The following is a 14,569-nucleotide window of genomic DNA, read 5'->3' as shown; positions in this document are numbered from 1 at the left end:
TTCACATGTTGAAACATTTTTGCTTGCAGATAATTGTTAAGTTCACAAAAATATGTTTTAAATTTAAAGATTCATGAAAGTCACAGAATGTGGTATGAGAATTCACAAGTGAGAGTACTCAATTCTGGCTAAGAAAAGGCTATGTAGTAGTAATAGGATTTGAGCTTGGCTTTAAAAGGTTTGTGGTCATTTTATTCACTACTCCTAGGCCAAGTAATTTCAATGGGTGTAAAGAAAAACACCCATGAGTTTACAATCATCAAGAAGCCCAAAATTTTACAATGATCCTTAATAAGAGAAGAATCCAAGCACAAACAGAATGTGTGTGAATGTCATACCTAATGTGAATGTCAAAGCTAACGCCCATCAACAATCAGGAAATTAATTGATTGTGCTTACACTAGTACATCTCTCAATTTGCTGGTTTGCTTACTTAATTGAAGACTTTGATTTCATTAGAAAGTGTTAACACATTCAAAGAATGCTTGTTGATTCTAGAAACGTGTTCAATTTTACCAGGATTGACTTTTATTTTGGGGGGTGGGGGCATGGTGCTCAGGACAGGGTTGGATAGAGTGTAGCTCTGGGTGCTAGGGCAGAGTAGATTTTCATTTTCCAAGTGCCCAGCTGAAAGGTAACAACAGAGAGGTTAGGGCCAACAAGGTGGTTGATAGTCATTGGGAGGGAGAATCAACAGAAGTCAGAAAAAAATGGGTCAACAAAGTTCAAGTCAATAAGTGAGAAGCAGAAAATAAAGCAAGTCAGCCTGGAAGAGATAGAATGGTAAAGAGAGCAAGGTCAAGCCAAGACAATCACAGGATCATTGAGAGTTGTACACGTTGAGTTATTGCTTTCTCTGTCTGTGAGCTCCTTAGGAGTTCAAGGGCTGCTTAGCTTCAAAGTCCTGTTAGCCCTGACTGTCCAGTATTTCCCTCAAAGTAAACACTAGGCATTAAAGTGGTCCCTAGAGATTAATGTGAGCTCTTTCTTCAGATGGGAAATCATACTAATTCACTCAAGAGTCATGGGTATCTAAAAGAAACCAAAGTAAGAACATCTTGCATTAGCCTGATTTGGAGATCCCCCAAGAAGATCCATGAAATAAGAGCAGGCAATTAAAATAGACACCTTCTCATTTTAATTCAATTTGACAAACATTTATTAACTTTCTACAATGTGAAAGGTGCTGTGCTAAGTACAGTGACTATAAATATAAACACAGAATTTTTCCTACTCAAGAAGCCCAGAAGGCAAGATCTGGGGCCCTAAGTTTTTGTTCTTTGTTTTGTTTTGAAGCTGTAATTTCATTTTTCACAGGCTCTCCCAGGGATGAAATTCCCTCTAATAATGCAGGGAGGCAACTGTTCTACAACCTCAGTGTCCCTCCTGGGGCACTAAGAAGTTAATTGCATCAGAGACTGAATCCAAGCCCACCTCTTGATACAAGTATCCCCCTACATCTCAACATTTGCTTAAAAATGTTGACTGTATCTGGGGATGGAAAAGGGACCAGGATGGAGACAGTGAGCAAAACATTAGATGTACTCAAAAGTTTTTAATAAAGGCAGGAAAATAAATGGCCATTAGATTAAAAACAAAAATGTTAGTGCAGAAGTAATCTCCTTACTTCTTCTTGAAATTAATTAATTTTAAATTATTTATCAAATTTTAGAAATTATGAGTGAGGCTTCAGTTCCTGGGCTTTAGCAATGTCCAGAAGAAATCTGTCAGGAATACATCATTCAGGCCAAAGGTTCAAATGATTGATCCAAATAGCTATATGATTAGTTTTTTTTCTGCAGTTCAATGGAAAAGACAAAGTAAACCAAGATAAATAATTCTGCTAAGGAATATCCCTTTATTATTTTCCTGGACAGCTGGTTGGAATGGTAGCTAAAGTGCTAGACCTGGAGTCAGGATGACCTGAGCTCAAATTCAGCCTCAGAGACTTAGTAATTGTGTAAATCTGGGCAAATCACTTAGCCTCTTTCTGACTAGATTCCCTCATCTGTAAAATGGAGATAATAGCACCAGCCTCCCAGAGTTCTTGGAAAAGTGAATTGGAATATTTGAAAAATGCTTCATAAATGCTAGTTATTATTTCTATATGAACTCAGCTGAGAATTGTAGAGGAGGTATCAACTTCTGGATAATTTAATAATCATTTCATGGTAATTTTAGATGCTTTTCAAGGATGCCCTGAAGCATAGCTTCAAGGATTATTGCCTAGCCAGAAGGACAGTTTGGCATAAAACCATCAGGAATAAGGAAGCCCTTATAGAACAAAGGATTTGGACTGACTTGAGATCCAAGGGATACAGTCATAAATGGCAAATGATGCCTAAATGCTCTCTTTGAAATATAGAAAGGACTATTGGTTCTATTTAAGCCTTTGTAGTTAAAACTCACATGTAGAAAACAATTTCCATCTGTAGCATCATTTTTGATGATTAACCATAAAAACATACATGCATTCCATTAATATTAAAACAAATTTTAAAATCTATTATATTGGATTATTCTCACCCTACATAGAATTTATCTCTAACATCTATACATTTGAAAGTAAAAGAAAATACCACAGGTAGACTTCAGTCTCTCATCAATTCATAGACACGTCTTTTTTATTAAACCCTGTCATTTGCAAGGAAGACAAAATAAGACTTAAATAGATGTAAGGGGCAACAGAGTAGAACTTTTTTATCCACAATTTCCATGTAGAGCAATGGTTATAGTATCCTTAAACCTGACCACCTGTCTGTATTATAATGATGAATATGGAACCAAGGTAAGAGCTGTCAGGCTGTCAGTTTTCTTCAGCCCACCCAAAGGATTATCTATAAAATACTTCAAGATGCAGATCACACTGCATAACTTTTTTTTTCCCTACTGTGAAGGAAGTTAGAGTGAAAAAATGGAAAATTAGAATCTAATTCCCCTCGAGGTGTGGGATATTTGTACTGCCTTGTCTATGGGCATAAAGAATATGTTACTACTTGATTCACCTCTTTGTTGTTCACATTGTTCATGTCTTAATTAAATGCTCTTGCTATTGAATTTATTTGTCCCTTCTATGTCTAGCCAGTTGACATTTGACTAGTTATGACTCCCAATTAGCCTTGCTGAATCTTTGAGTTGGGGGGAGGGGGAGGAGAGAAGGTAAGGTTGAGGGGGGAGGAGGATTAGACATAGAATGGAATTCCTTCTAAGTTAATATTTATTACATAGTGCTTTATTCAGTTCACTTCAATGAATATGTATTAACTGCATTATGATTATTATACACACTACGTTGATCTAGGCACAGGGAGATATAAAGACAAATTTAAAATAGTTTCTGATCTCATAGAGTTTACATTCTGCTAGAAACAAAACTTTGTATCCTTTCCTAGAACCAGCAAAACTCTTTGAACAGGGTAGGCCCTTAATGAATAACTGAAAATGAAGAATGAATAACTGGATGCTTAGTAGTTAAAAAAAACTGTTCTGCAATCTATAGTAACTATAATTAGTAATAGTGGATCATTAAAATAATTAAAAGTAAGAAGGAAAATAAGCTTATATAGTTTACATGAAAATTATTAATAGACAAAATGAGGCACATCTCTACTGTCCAAGGAAAAATACAACTAATACATTCAATGGTTATGAAAGATAAAAGTTTATTTCTATTACAAATGCCATTTGCCAAATGAATTTATAACATCTTTATTTGCATAATTAGTAGGGACATTAGCAATGAAAGATGCTGACTTACAGAAGAGGCTAATAATAGATGGTGAGGATGAAAAAGTAGCATCCTTAAAGCTGCACAGATGTTGTGAGACACCCTTGTGCAATGGGAACTATTTGAATCAAAATCATTGGAACAACTGACCTATATGCACCTTTGACTTTTCCTTTCTGTCTGAGAAAAGCCTCCATTGGTCCTTGCTTACTTAATCATTTTTCATTTCTGTATCATTTTGCTTTTCTGATTCCACATTGCAAAAGTAACTAAATATAGTTGTTATTGCTGTTTTTAATAACACAGTACATGAAAACTGAACTGGTGATACTAATGCAGCTACTCTGGTTTCAGGAAATAAAGACTAGTTAAGGACACAGTGAATGTCCAATTCCTAACTGGGAAAAAAGCAAAAATAAAACCCACAGCATCCTCTTTTAATCTGTCTGTCACTCAAAGTAGAGATTAAGGAATGTGTAATACTCTGACTCACCCTGGGGTTGAAGATAAAGGGGTAAAGAATGAGGGGAAAAGGGAGGTGGGAGGAGATACAGACCAAAGATATTTAACTCTATCTAAAGAGTTTATATTAGATTAATGTGAAAATTGTAGAACTGAAACTTGATTGCAAGTTACAAGGACTTTTCAAGAATATTCTTCCTCATATGAAAAGTAATAATGTTATTGGCATATCTTGTTTTAAGAAAATGCTCCCGGGGGCAGCTAGGTGGCACAGTGGATAAATCACCAGTCCTGGATTCAGGAGGACCTGAGTTCAAATCCACCTTCAGACACTTAACACTAGCTGTGTGCCCTTGGGCAAGTTACTTAACCTTCATTGCCCCACCCTCCAAAAAGAAGAAGAAGAAAATGCTCTCTGTGAATGGATTCCTGTGTCATGGCAATCAGTCACAGAAAGTCAAAAGTGTTGTCAGCTCAATTAATCAAATGTCACCATCCAGTGTTGGGGGCAGGACTAAAGGTGGGCAAGGTGAATTCACACAATAATGCAGGTCCTTCTTATTGTCAAGGTCAATTATTCAAAAATTATCATTCTCAATAGAAAACAATAAACAACCCCACGTCAGTAGTTACTATTTGATCATTGAATTAATACGGGTGTAGAACGAACATAGGCAGAAGCACATTGGTGTCTGTAAGCCTCTCAGAAATTTGTATAATTTGCAAAAGGCCTTGGGTCTTCATGGTTTGCTAACTTTTGGTCCTAAAGTCTACTGACTTGGACTTTCAGTCCAGGCTCCCCATCTTGATAAAATAGTAGCTGACCATCCTTCTTTCACAGAAAGCCAGAGAGGCTTAATAAATCCATTTTAATGAGGCACTCTGTGATCCTCAAGTGAAAAATGGTCCACAAGTATTCATCCTATCACAACAGGGAGCAAGGATTGCTTTGCAGATTGGCACATGAAGTTCATTCCTGTGATGCACCCCCATCCCTTAGCTCCACAAAGCACAAAATTTGCTCATAAAAAATAGAAGCAGACTGACAACTTCAGCATTTTCTTTTACCTCTGTCAGTACAACTGGAGTCACTGAAGAATCGACTGTCAGGTGCCTAAGCCTGTACATTATCCAGCACATCAGGCACTGCTGTTATTGAATTCTTTGCTGAGTTTATATAAACCTCCTAATACATAAGGCAGGCAAGGCAGGGAGGCTGTATTGATCATTGCCCACCCCACCCCCCCAAAAAAAACAGCATAATGTTTCCATGAAAAGTTTCACATCAGCTCCAAACAGTTGTCTCTGGTTGGCTTCTAAAGCCTATAAAGAACGATGAAAATGTGGAGAACTCTATAGACAAAGATTAGGGCATCTCATTTGTGAGGTTATCGAAGAATGAGGGAATTTTTTTTTCTGCCTGGTGTGATTTATGCATGAATCTGCTTTAAAAATTAGACAAGTGGCCTGGAAGACTGAACTTTGTATCTAATGTTCTCAGGATTTGATGATTGAGCAGCACTCCAAAGATGTTTGTATTCAAAAACTGATCTTTTAGCCATTATGTCCCCATCATAGAATATTTAAGAAACAGATGGCAAAGCTAGTTGAGAAATGATGAGACAATTTGCAGTCCTGTTCTGAGATCAATTAAGAATCCCTAGATCTCAAACAGCTATACTACATACACTATAGTACAGTATAGTGGATACTGCTAGCATCAGGAAGACCTGAGTTCAGATCCTTCACCAATCACTTAACTGCCTTTTGCCTCAGTTTACACCAGTGTTAAATGGGATAATTTTGTTGGTGTCAGTGTTTTTCAGTGATGTCTAACTCTTTAAGACCCTATTTGGAATTTTCTTGGCAATGATACTGAGGTGGTTAATCATTTCCTTCTCCAGCTCATTTTACAGATGAGCAAACTGAAACAAACAAGTGACTTGCCAGAGGTCGCACAGCTAAGAAGTGTCTGAGGTCAAATTTGAATTTGGGTCTTCTTAATTTAAAGGCCAGGTCTCTATTCACTGCACCATGTAGATGCACAAATGGGATAATTAAAAGCACTTAACTAACAGGGATGTTGAGAAGACTAGACAGGACAATATTTATAAGAAGCACTTAGTACAGGTCCTGGTACATAGTAGATACTATATAAATGCTTATTCCCTTCCCATCCTTTCCTTTCAAGAGCCTGAGGAAATCTAATTACTGTCTTTGGTTAAACACATAAAGTTGCAAAAATACATTGAAAAAAAAAATCTCGTTTCACTCTACATGAGAGACAGTATGACAGTGTCTAGAGAGCTGGTCTCTGTGTCAGGCAACCTGGCTTCATGTCTTGCCTCTGACACGTGTTTCCTATGTGACTCTAAGCAAGTCATTTGTTTTCTCAGTGTTCTAGGAAATTCTCTATGGATGTAAGTTGTAAAGTGGTGCCAAGTTGCATTGGTAGAAGGAGTCTTCTCATCCAGGAGTTCATTATACTAATTAAATCACAAGTATCCTACATTTTAATTTCCTCTTTTTGAATAATTAAATATCTTAATTTGTTTATGGCATCATTCACTGACCTATGTTTTCTGTTCCATAGTCCACATGGTCTGGGGCAGCTAGGTGGCACAGTGGATAAAGCACCAGTCCAGGATTCAGGAGGACCTGAGTTCAAATCTGACCTCAGACACTTGATACTAGCTATGTGACCCTGGACAAGTCACTTAATCCTCATTGCCCCGCCCCCCAAAAAAAACCCATAGTCCACATGGTCTGTCAGTTCTGTGTATAGGAAGCATGGGTTGGATGACTTCAGTGGGTCTAACTTTCCTTTTTAACCTTGAGAACATGCAGGTATATATCCCGGCTTCAGAGGGGAGCAAAATAAGAATTCTTAGCCTAATACTTGCATAAGAAAAATATAATAATTTGACCTGGGGTGTCTATATTGGGAAGAGTCAAAGAGAAGATAGCAGGATGAACCACTTTTTCCCCTCAAAAAAAGAAAAAAAGCCTTCCTTGGTATCCTCTTTTTTCTGAAAGAACTTAGCTCACTAATTTGGAGGTGGGTTGTTTTTCTTTTATGCATATTTGCACTTGAGCAAAAGGGACATAATGGATAGTAGACCAGTTTTTAATATTGGCTTTACATCCTTCCTCTTGCACCCTATTTGTGGTTCTCAGAGTCGCAGAAAACTATTACTTATAGCATATAGATAATTTGCCAATCTACCTTGGTGGCAAAACTCTTCACATGAGAACTTCCATACACCAATGAGGGCTTAGGTCTATAAGGATAATAAAGGGAGAAACAGAGAGAGAATATTCATCTGAAGTTTCCTCCCTCTTAAAAAAAAAACAACCCAATTTTGATAAACACAGATAGGAATAAATGTTTATAATTGAAAAGGCATGTGCAGTTAAGAAAACAAAACTCAACGTATATAATATTTTATAATGAGCTTCAATTTCCTTTTTGATATCACATGGTCATTGCCATTTATCTTTAGTTGTGAATATTAGAAGATGATTATCCTAAGGGTTCAATTTATTGGGATTGTTGTGGAAAATTCCAAATGTGCCATTCAGGTTGGTGCTAAATGGTTGGTGTGTTCAGCTGGATATCATTAAAAATCACCCTAACATCAATGTTATTATGTGTATATATATATATATGTGTGTGTATATATCTATATCTATATCTATATGTATAGAGATATATAGATATACCCTATATCAGATTACCTGCTGTCTAGGGGAGGGGGGAGGGAGGGGAGGGAGGGAGAAAAATATGAAATTGTAAAGCTTGTATAAACAAAAGTTGAGAATAAAAAAAATCATCCTAACCAATATGAAAACAATAGAACCAATGTCAAAAAAATCTTAATTTCTCAAAACACCTGGTTTGTATGTTAAAATGAAATTGTATTATTTTGCAAAGAGAAACATATTTCAGTAGTGATTGGAAGACAAAAAAGAAGAAAATCCTTGGAAATATACATTTTAAAGGGAAAGCTTATTTCTCTCCTAATTATCAAAACATACTTGGACTTTTAGGTGGATTTTTAAAATTACTTCAAAAAATAGTGCAGTAAAGTGAAATGTAATTGTAACACTTCCAGTTTTCTTTTCCTTCAGGTCATTTCAAACCTCCTTCTACTTATAACCTACAATCCCCCAAACATATTATTCCTAATATTATACTGACCTGTTCCTAGTCCTTAGTTCTCAAGGACTATAAAAAGTATTGCAAAATAATACTTTTCTTCATGTTATTCTTCAGTACTTCAATGGAACCCTCAATATAGGTACTAATGATGACAGAGAAAGTCCCAACCTTCTGCTTCTTCTCCAGTTCCTCCTGCATATATTTCATGGAGGGCCTCCCCGTTTTGATGAGGGGCTTCCTGTATTTTTAATGCATTGTGGATGACAGTTCAAGAATTGGCTTCTCCATCTGTTAATCCTCAGTTTCACCAAATGAAAAGTCAACTTGGTGATATTCTAACATTTTCTCCCTAAACCTGCCCTCCTTCCAGATACTCCCATTTTTGCTAAGAACATTATTCTCCCAAACACCAAGTTCTATACCTTTGGAGTCATCTTTGATTCTCTCCTCAGATTTGACTCCCATGTCCAATCAATTGCTAAACTCTCTTTATTTTTATATTCACAACATCTCTTCAATCTGTCCCTTTGCCCCCTGCCACCAACCTCAGGCAGAATCACTCCTCATCTAGGCTATTGTATTTTAAATGGTCTCCCTATTGGCACCTAACTCACGGGGCTGTTGTGAGCACCAAATGAGATAATATCTATAAAGCATTTAGCACAGTACCTGGCACATAAGTGCTTGATAAATGTTTGTTCCCTTCCCTTCTCTTCATTCTCTCCCCTCTCTGAAGCACCCTTCACACAGTTACCAAAATAATCTTCTTATGCCACAGGTCTGACTATACAAAAAAAATAAATAAATAAAATTATGGTTCACTACTTCCCCTATGTAAAAGTACAAACTTGTAAAGAAAATAAGACTCTGTCTGCCTTAAAGTACAAGCTAGACATGGTTGATTACTTATACTCATTATATACTTCCCTGTATTCTTTCGAATTATGCATAATTCTGATTCTTTTGAAGATTAAGCTGTTCCATGATTAACAGCAGCAAAGCATTATCAGGAGAAAAGGAACGATAACATGCTTTGTTAGGGGGTAATTTGGGATCACTGAAAGCATTGTATGGTTTTTTGAATGCAATCTGGCCCCTTCTCTTTATTTTATTCCACCCTGGCCAAGTTCATTTCTCATCTTCAATTCTGGTCCAAGAAATATGTACTAATGGACTAATTCAAGGGGTTACACTTTCAATTGCCTGTTATAATCTGGACAATAGATTTTCTTCATCTGTTTCCTTTTTTCCCATGTAGATAGTTAAACTGACCTCTTTTGAGTTCTCATGGATCTCAAGACTTTTAAGCAACAGTACAAAGTACAATTAAGATAAGTTCTGAGAGAGAGAGAGATAAAGAGGGAGGGGGGAGAGAGAGGGGGAGGGAGAGAGGGAAGGAGGGAGAGAGAGAGAGAGAGAGAGAGAGAGAGAGAGAGAGAGAGAGAGAGAGAGAGAGAGAGAGAGAGAGAGAGAACGAATGACTATGAGTGCCTATTTCCTGAAACTACTAATATTTTTGTGAAGTTAGGATAGGAAAGGGGAAACAGTTGGCTGGGCAAGCAAATTGAAAGAAATATATGCCCAGATAATTCAAGATTTAGCTTGACCTTCAAAAATCACTGCCAGATTTTTATTATAATTGTGAGAAGCAAAAGAATCATTTCCCTCCAAGCTACTTATTCCTTAACAAACACAATGTACCAAAATGATGGCCTGTTTGCCCTGAAAGTTTCCAAGGGTGCAAAGTGTTTTTGGAGACATGCAAATGCTTTAAAAAGTCATTTTGACTTTGTGGATGTTTAACGCTGGCACCTGCTTCTGTGTTTCACTGCCAGGTGGCTAACCATTTTATGCCACGGCAAACCTTTTCCCTTAATGCTGGCATGCTGTTTCATGTCATTTTCTGTCCTTAGGGGAAGACAGTACTTGCTGTTCAATCTGGCATGATGAGCTTGCAAATCCGTGCCTGCCTATGTTGTATCTGTCGTTTCGTGACAAACTTCTGTTGAGTTTCTTGTCAGAGGAACTATTTAATCTTGGATGTCTTTGCATTGAACAGCTTCAACACTTCCTTGTTCATCAAGGCAACACAAAACAGAAAACTTATTACTTAGGTTTTGGTTTTTGTTTGGGGTTTTTTCGCAACTTCAAAAGAATTTTGCATATGTAGCCATGTGTGCATGGGGTCCCAGGGGATGCAACTCAAGGACTGCCCACCCATAGCCCAAGTGCAGGAATCTCAAGACATTGTATCCTTTGTCCTGGCTTATCTCACCTCTTCCTTAATTGCTTTGAAGATCTTGATTTGAGCTTATTCTCTGTGGCCTTTGAGGTGTGCCTCTCCAGGGCTCACTTCACTTTGGCAATGTTTCTCTTAAAATGTTGCACTTGCAACTGGACACAGTACCATAAATGAGTTGAATTCTAACCAGTGAAGAATATAATGGGATTAATATCTTTTTTGATCTGGTCACTCATACTCTCCTTTTAAGATGGCTCAAAACTGCATTAACTGTTTTGGTTACTATACCTTACTTTTGGATTAAATAGAGATTTTAATCAGTTAAATCTTCTAGGTCGTAAAAATAGGTTGCTGTTAAACCAGGTGTCAGGAATCGTGAGCTTGTAGAGTATGTATGTTTCTTTGTTTAACTGAAGTGCAGGGCTTTATATGTCATTTTACATACAGAGACAGTTCTTCAGATTGATATTGATCAATTAATTCTCTTCAAGAAGGGTTATCAAATTTCATCTTGTTTCATCTCATCTACAAGTGTGTTAAGATTTATAAGGCTTTTGATTAAGTTATCCAACATATTCATTATTCCTCTTGTTTCACCCTCCAAATTTGATAAGCATTCTTTCTATGTTTTCATCCAGGTGGATATTAACCATAACAGCAGTTAACTATATGTTGCTTTAAGGTTTTTAAACCACTTTACATATACACATATGCACATATATGTACATATATGAAAATGTATACATGTATATATACATGAATACATTTACATATATCAAGAGGACCCTGGGTAATTCACTTAATCTCTCAGTGTCCTGGATAACTCACTAAGACTGTAAGTTGCAGAGAAATTGCTGACTTTCATTGGTACAGTTTCCTCACCCATGAGATCTCTACAGCAATGAAATCATACATCCAGTTATTTCCCTCTACATTACAGTATCTTATTTCATCATAAATATTGTACTGGATAGGATCAAGAAGAGACTCCTATAACAATCCACTAGAGACCTCATAGATTTAGAGTCAGACAGGATTTTAGAGGCCACTTACTCTAACTTACTCATTTTACATATGAGTAACAGGAAGGACAAAGAAGTTAAATGACTCATTGAAGGTGATATAAGCAGTTTGTGACAAATGCAGAACTTGAACCCAATTCTCTGATTTTAAATAAATTTGTTGTTTTTTTTTTCAGTCATATCACACTGGCTTTCAATCAGATTGTACCTCTCTCTTCCATCTTGATATTGATATGCCCCATCTTTGAGTAGCATTGTTCAAGTAGCTAAGAATTTACCTGTTATCTAGCATATAGAGTCCCAGATTTGAAAGTGGAATTTTCTAGTCATCCCCCAGATTAGTCCTTTCATAATGTTTGTTCTATTCTTTCTAATGTGAAGATAACTGATACAATATAGGAAGAAAAATAAAATCAAAGGATCTTAGAGTTAGAGCTAGAAGGGCCACTAGACCCTTTTATTTTGCAGATGAGGTAGGCTAGAAAGATAAGGCAATTGCCAGAAGTGATACAGTTAGCAAGTACTAGAGTTGGTAGCATTTGACTCTAATTTTGGCTTCTATCTGTCATCAGCTAATATTACATTTACTCCAAGAATTTCGACTATCATAGGATCATCATAGGATTTGAAGGAGAAAAGAGTTCAAGTGGTATTTGATCCAAACCACTCATTTTACAGAAAAAAAAAAATCTGATGCCCGGGGAGATAAAGTGATTTGCACAAAGTCCCACAGGTATTGTATTATACACATTAGATATAGATTTGAACCCAGGTCTTCTGACATTAATGTGCATGACATGTCCTTGTTTTCTTCTTGATTTGTCACAGAAAAGTGCCAGCTTAAATTCTGGGTCTCTGGGTTGGATGTTCACTATGAAGTGGCATTAAAAAGTCAAAACCATTTTTCCCTTAGTGAAATTTGGGAAGCTTGTATTTTGTTTATAGGAATTATCAGTCTTTAAGAAAGTTATTAATCAGGGCAGCTAGGTGGTGCAGTGGATAGAGAACCGGCCCTGGAGTCAGGAGGACCTGAGTTCAAATCCTGCCTCAGACACTTGACACTTACTAGCTGTGTGACCCTGGGCAAGTCACTTAACCCAATTGCCTCACCCCCCCCCAAAGTTATTAATCATCAGTCTTTTAAATGTTAAAATAGAATGCACTGGAAACAATGCTTTCACCAATAAGAAAAGTGGGAATTCTAAGAAAAGGTCAAGGACTTGAAAAAATAACAGATATGAAAGTGTTTTGAAAGTTATAAAGAATTATTCAAATAAAAAGTATTTGTGCATGTATTTGTGTGTGTTCCAAGTAGAATAGAAAGCATGCCACCTCTTAGCTATGAAAACTGAGGTACTTGGGATTTTAATTTCAGCTTTCTACTAAGGACATGACCTTAGCTATAACTTTCGATAAATGACTAAACCATTTTGTCCTTCCATTTCCTCATCTACAGAAATCAGTACAACCATACCAATACTTAGCTACCTCCTGCAGAGGTTGTGAGAAATAAGTAATCAAAGAGATTGTAAAGTGCTTTACATAACATAAAGTGCCTTCTAAATGACTGTGGAAGTAATCATGTTGACCTTTCCAGCAGTGAATGAATTATTCAAATTTCATTGTCCTTGTAGTACAGTTCAAAGAAGAATAGTATTCTTTTGACATGAGTATAAAGGCAGTAGACATGCTCTGCCTGGACAAAATAATTATTCTCAAATAGCCATCATCATACCCTAATAATGAAATGGCTCTATTAAAAACAGAAAAAAAAAATTACAGCACCACGGTTGTTATAGGGTCATACTTTCCAGTCAATAACTACATGGAAGTGACAGATGAGAAATATAGATGGTGGAAAATAATATTGTTTTAAAAGCATCCGTCTAAGTGCTACAAACTATGAATTGCCAGTTTCACATGGGGCATCTTGCTGTCTGTGTGGTAGCCCCATAAACATGAGGGGAAAGGAAGGTCATAGAATAACAGCCTGGAATTATAATCAGGCCTGGAGACTTTGCTAAATCAACCATCAAGCTCGAAGCCACCATTTTCAGTAGAGCCTCACAAAGCACATTTAGCAGATGATTTGTGGAGAAAAACGTTGATTCAATAGCATCTATCTGATTGCTATTTCCAGGATTTTGTTATATTAGCCACACCCCCAATAGAATAAAACAGAAAACTGGAAACAGTCTTTATGCTTTTCTCAGAGAGGCATGAAAAATAAGGTGATTATCTACAAAATGAGTAGGGAGTCTTCCCTGAGCCTAATGATGATGATGACATTAATCTTTCTCTCCTGAGAAGAATATCAGAGGTGTTAATGAGAGTTAACATAACCTTATATTAGTCAGGTTATAAAAGAGATCGCATCAGAAGATGAAATCTCTAGAGTGTAGAATTAAAATGTTACAACTTGCAGAAGATTCTGTTTCATCACTCTTCGACAAAAGCATGAATAATGTCACCATGGCATCTGAAAGGGCAGTGTATTATTAATGTAACATGACCATGTAAAAATATATACGTCCATGAGTGTGTTTCTCAAGCCTGTAAGGCCACTCTATTGCTTGATGACCTTGAAAATTTTCCATATGCAAATGCCTAAAATTAGTGAATTCAAAATTACCTGTGACAATTCCACTATGTCTCAGTTACTGTGATAGTCATCTTAATACTTTGGGTAGTTGGATGAATTTCATTCTCGTTTATCCCTCCAAAAAGAAAAATTACCTTAATCTAACAACTTTAGTTTATCTTAATAGACTACCAAAGTATTTCTTTGTTTTGTTAAAATAAAGTATCCTGGGGATGGCCTTTCCCAGGATGTATTAATTGATCTTAAGGTTTTGTAAACAGAGACTATCTAGGAAAGCAACACTCTACACTACAAACTACAATACTGATGAGTCCTAATGGAATTAGAGATGAACTGTAGGTCTATGTCACCT

Source organism: Dromiciops gliroides, chromosome 6, assembly GCF_019393635.1.
Source record: "Dromiciops gliroides isolate mDroGli1 chromosome 6, mDroGli1.pri, whole genome shotgun sequence".
NCBI classification, from domain to species: Eukaryota; Metazoa; Chordata; class Mammalia; order Microbiotheria; family Microbiotheriidae; genus Dromiciops; species Dromiciops gliroides.
This window is presented reverse-complemented; position numbering follows the sequence as displayed.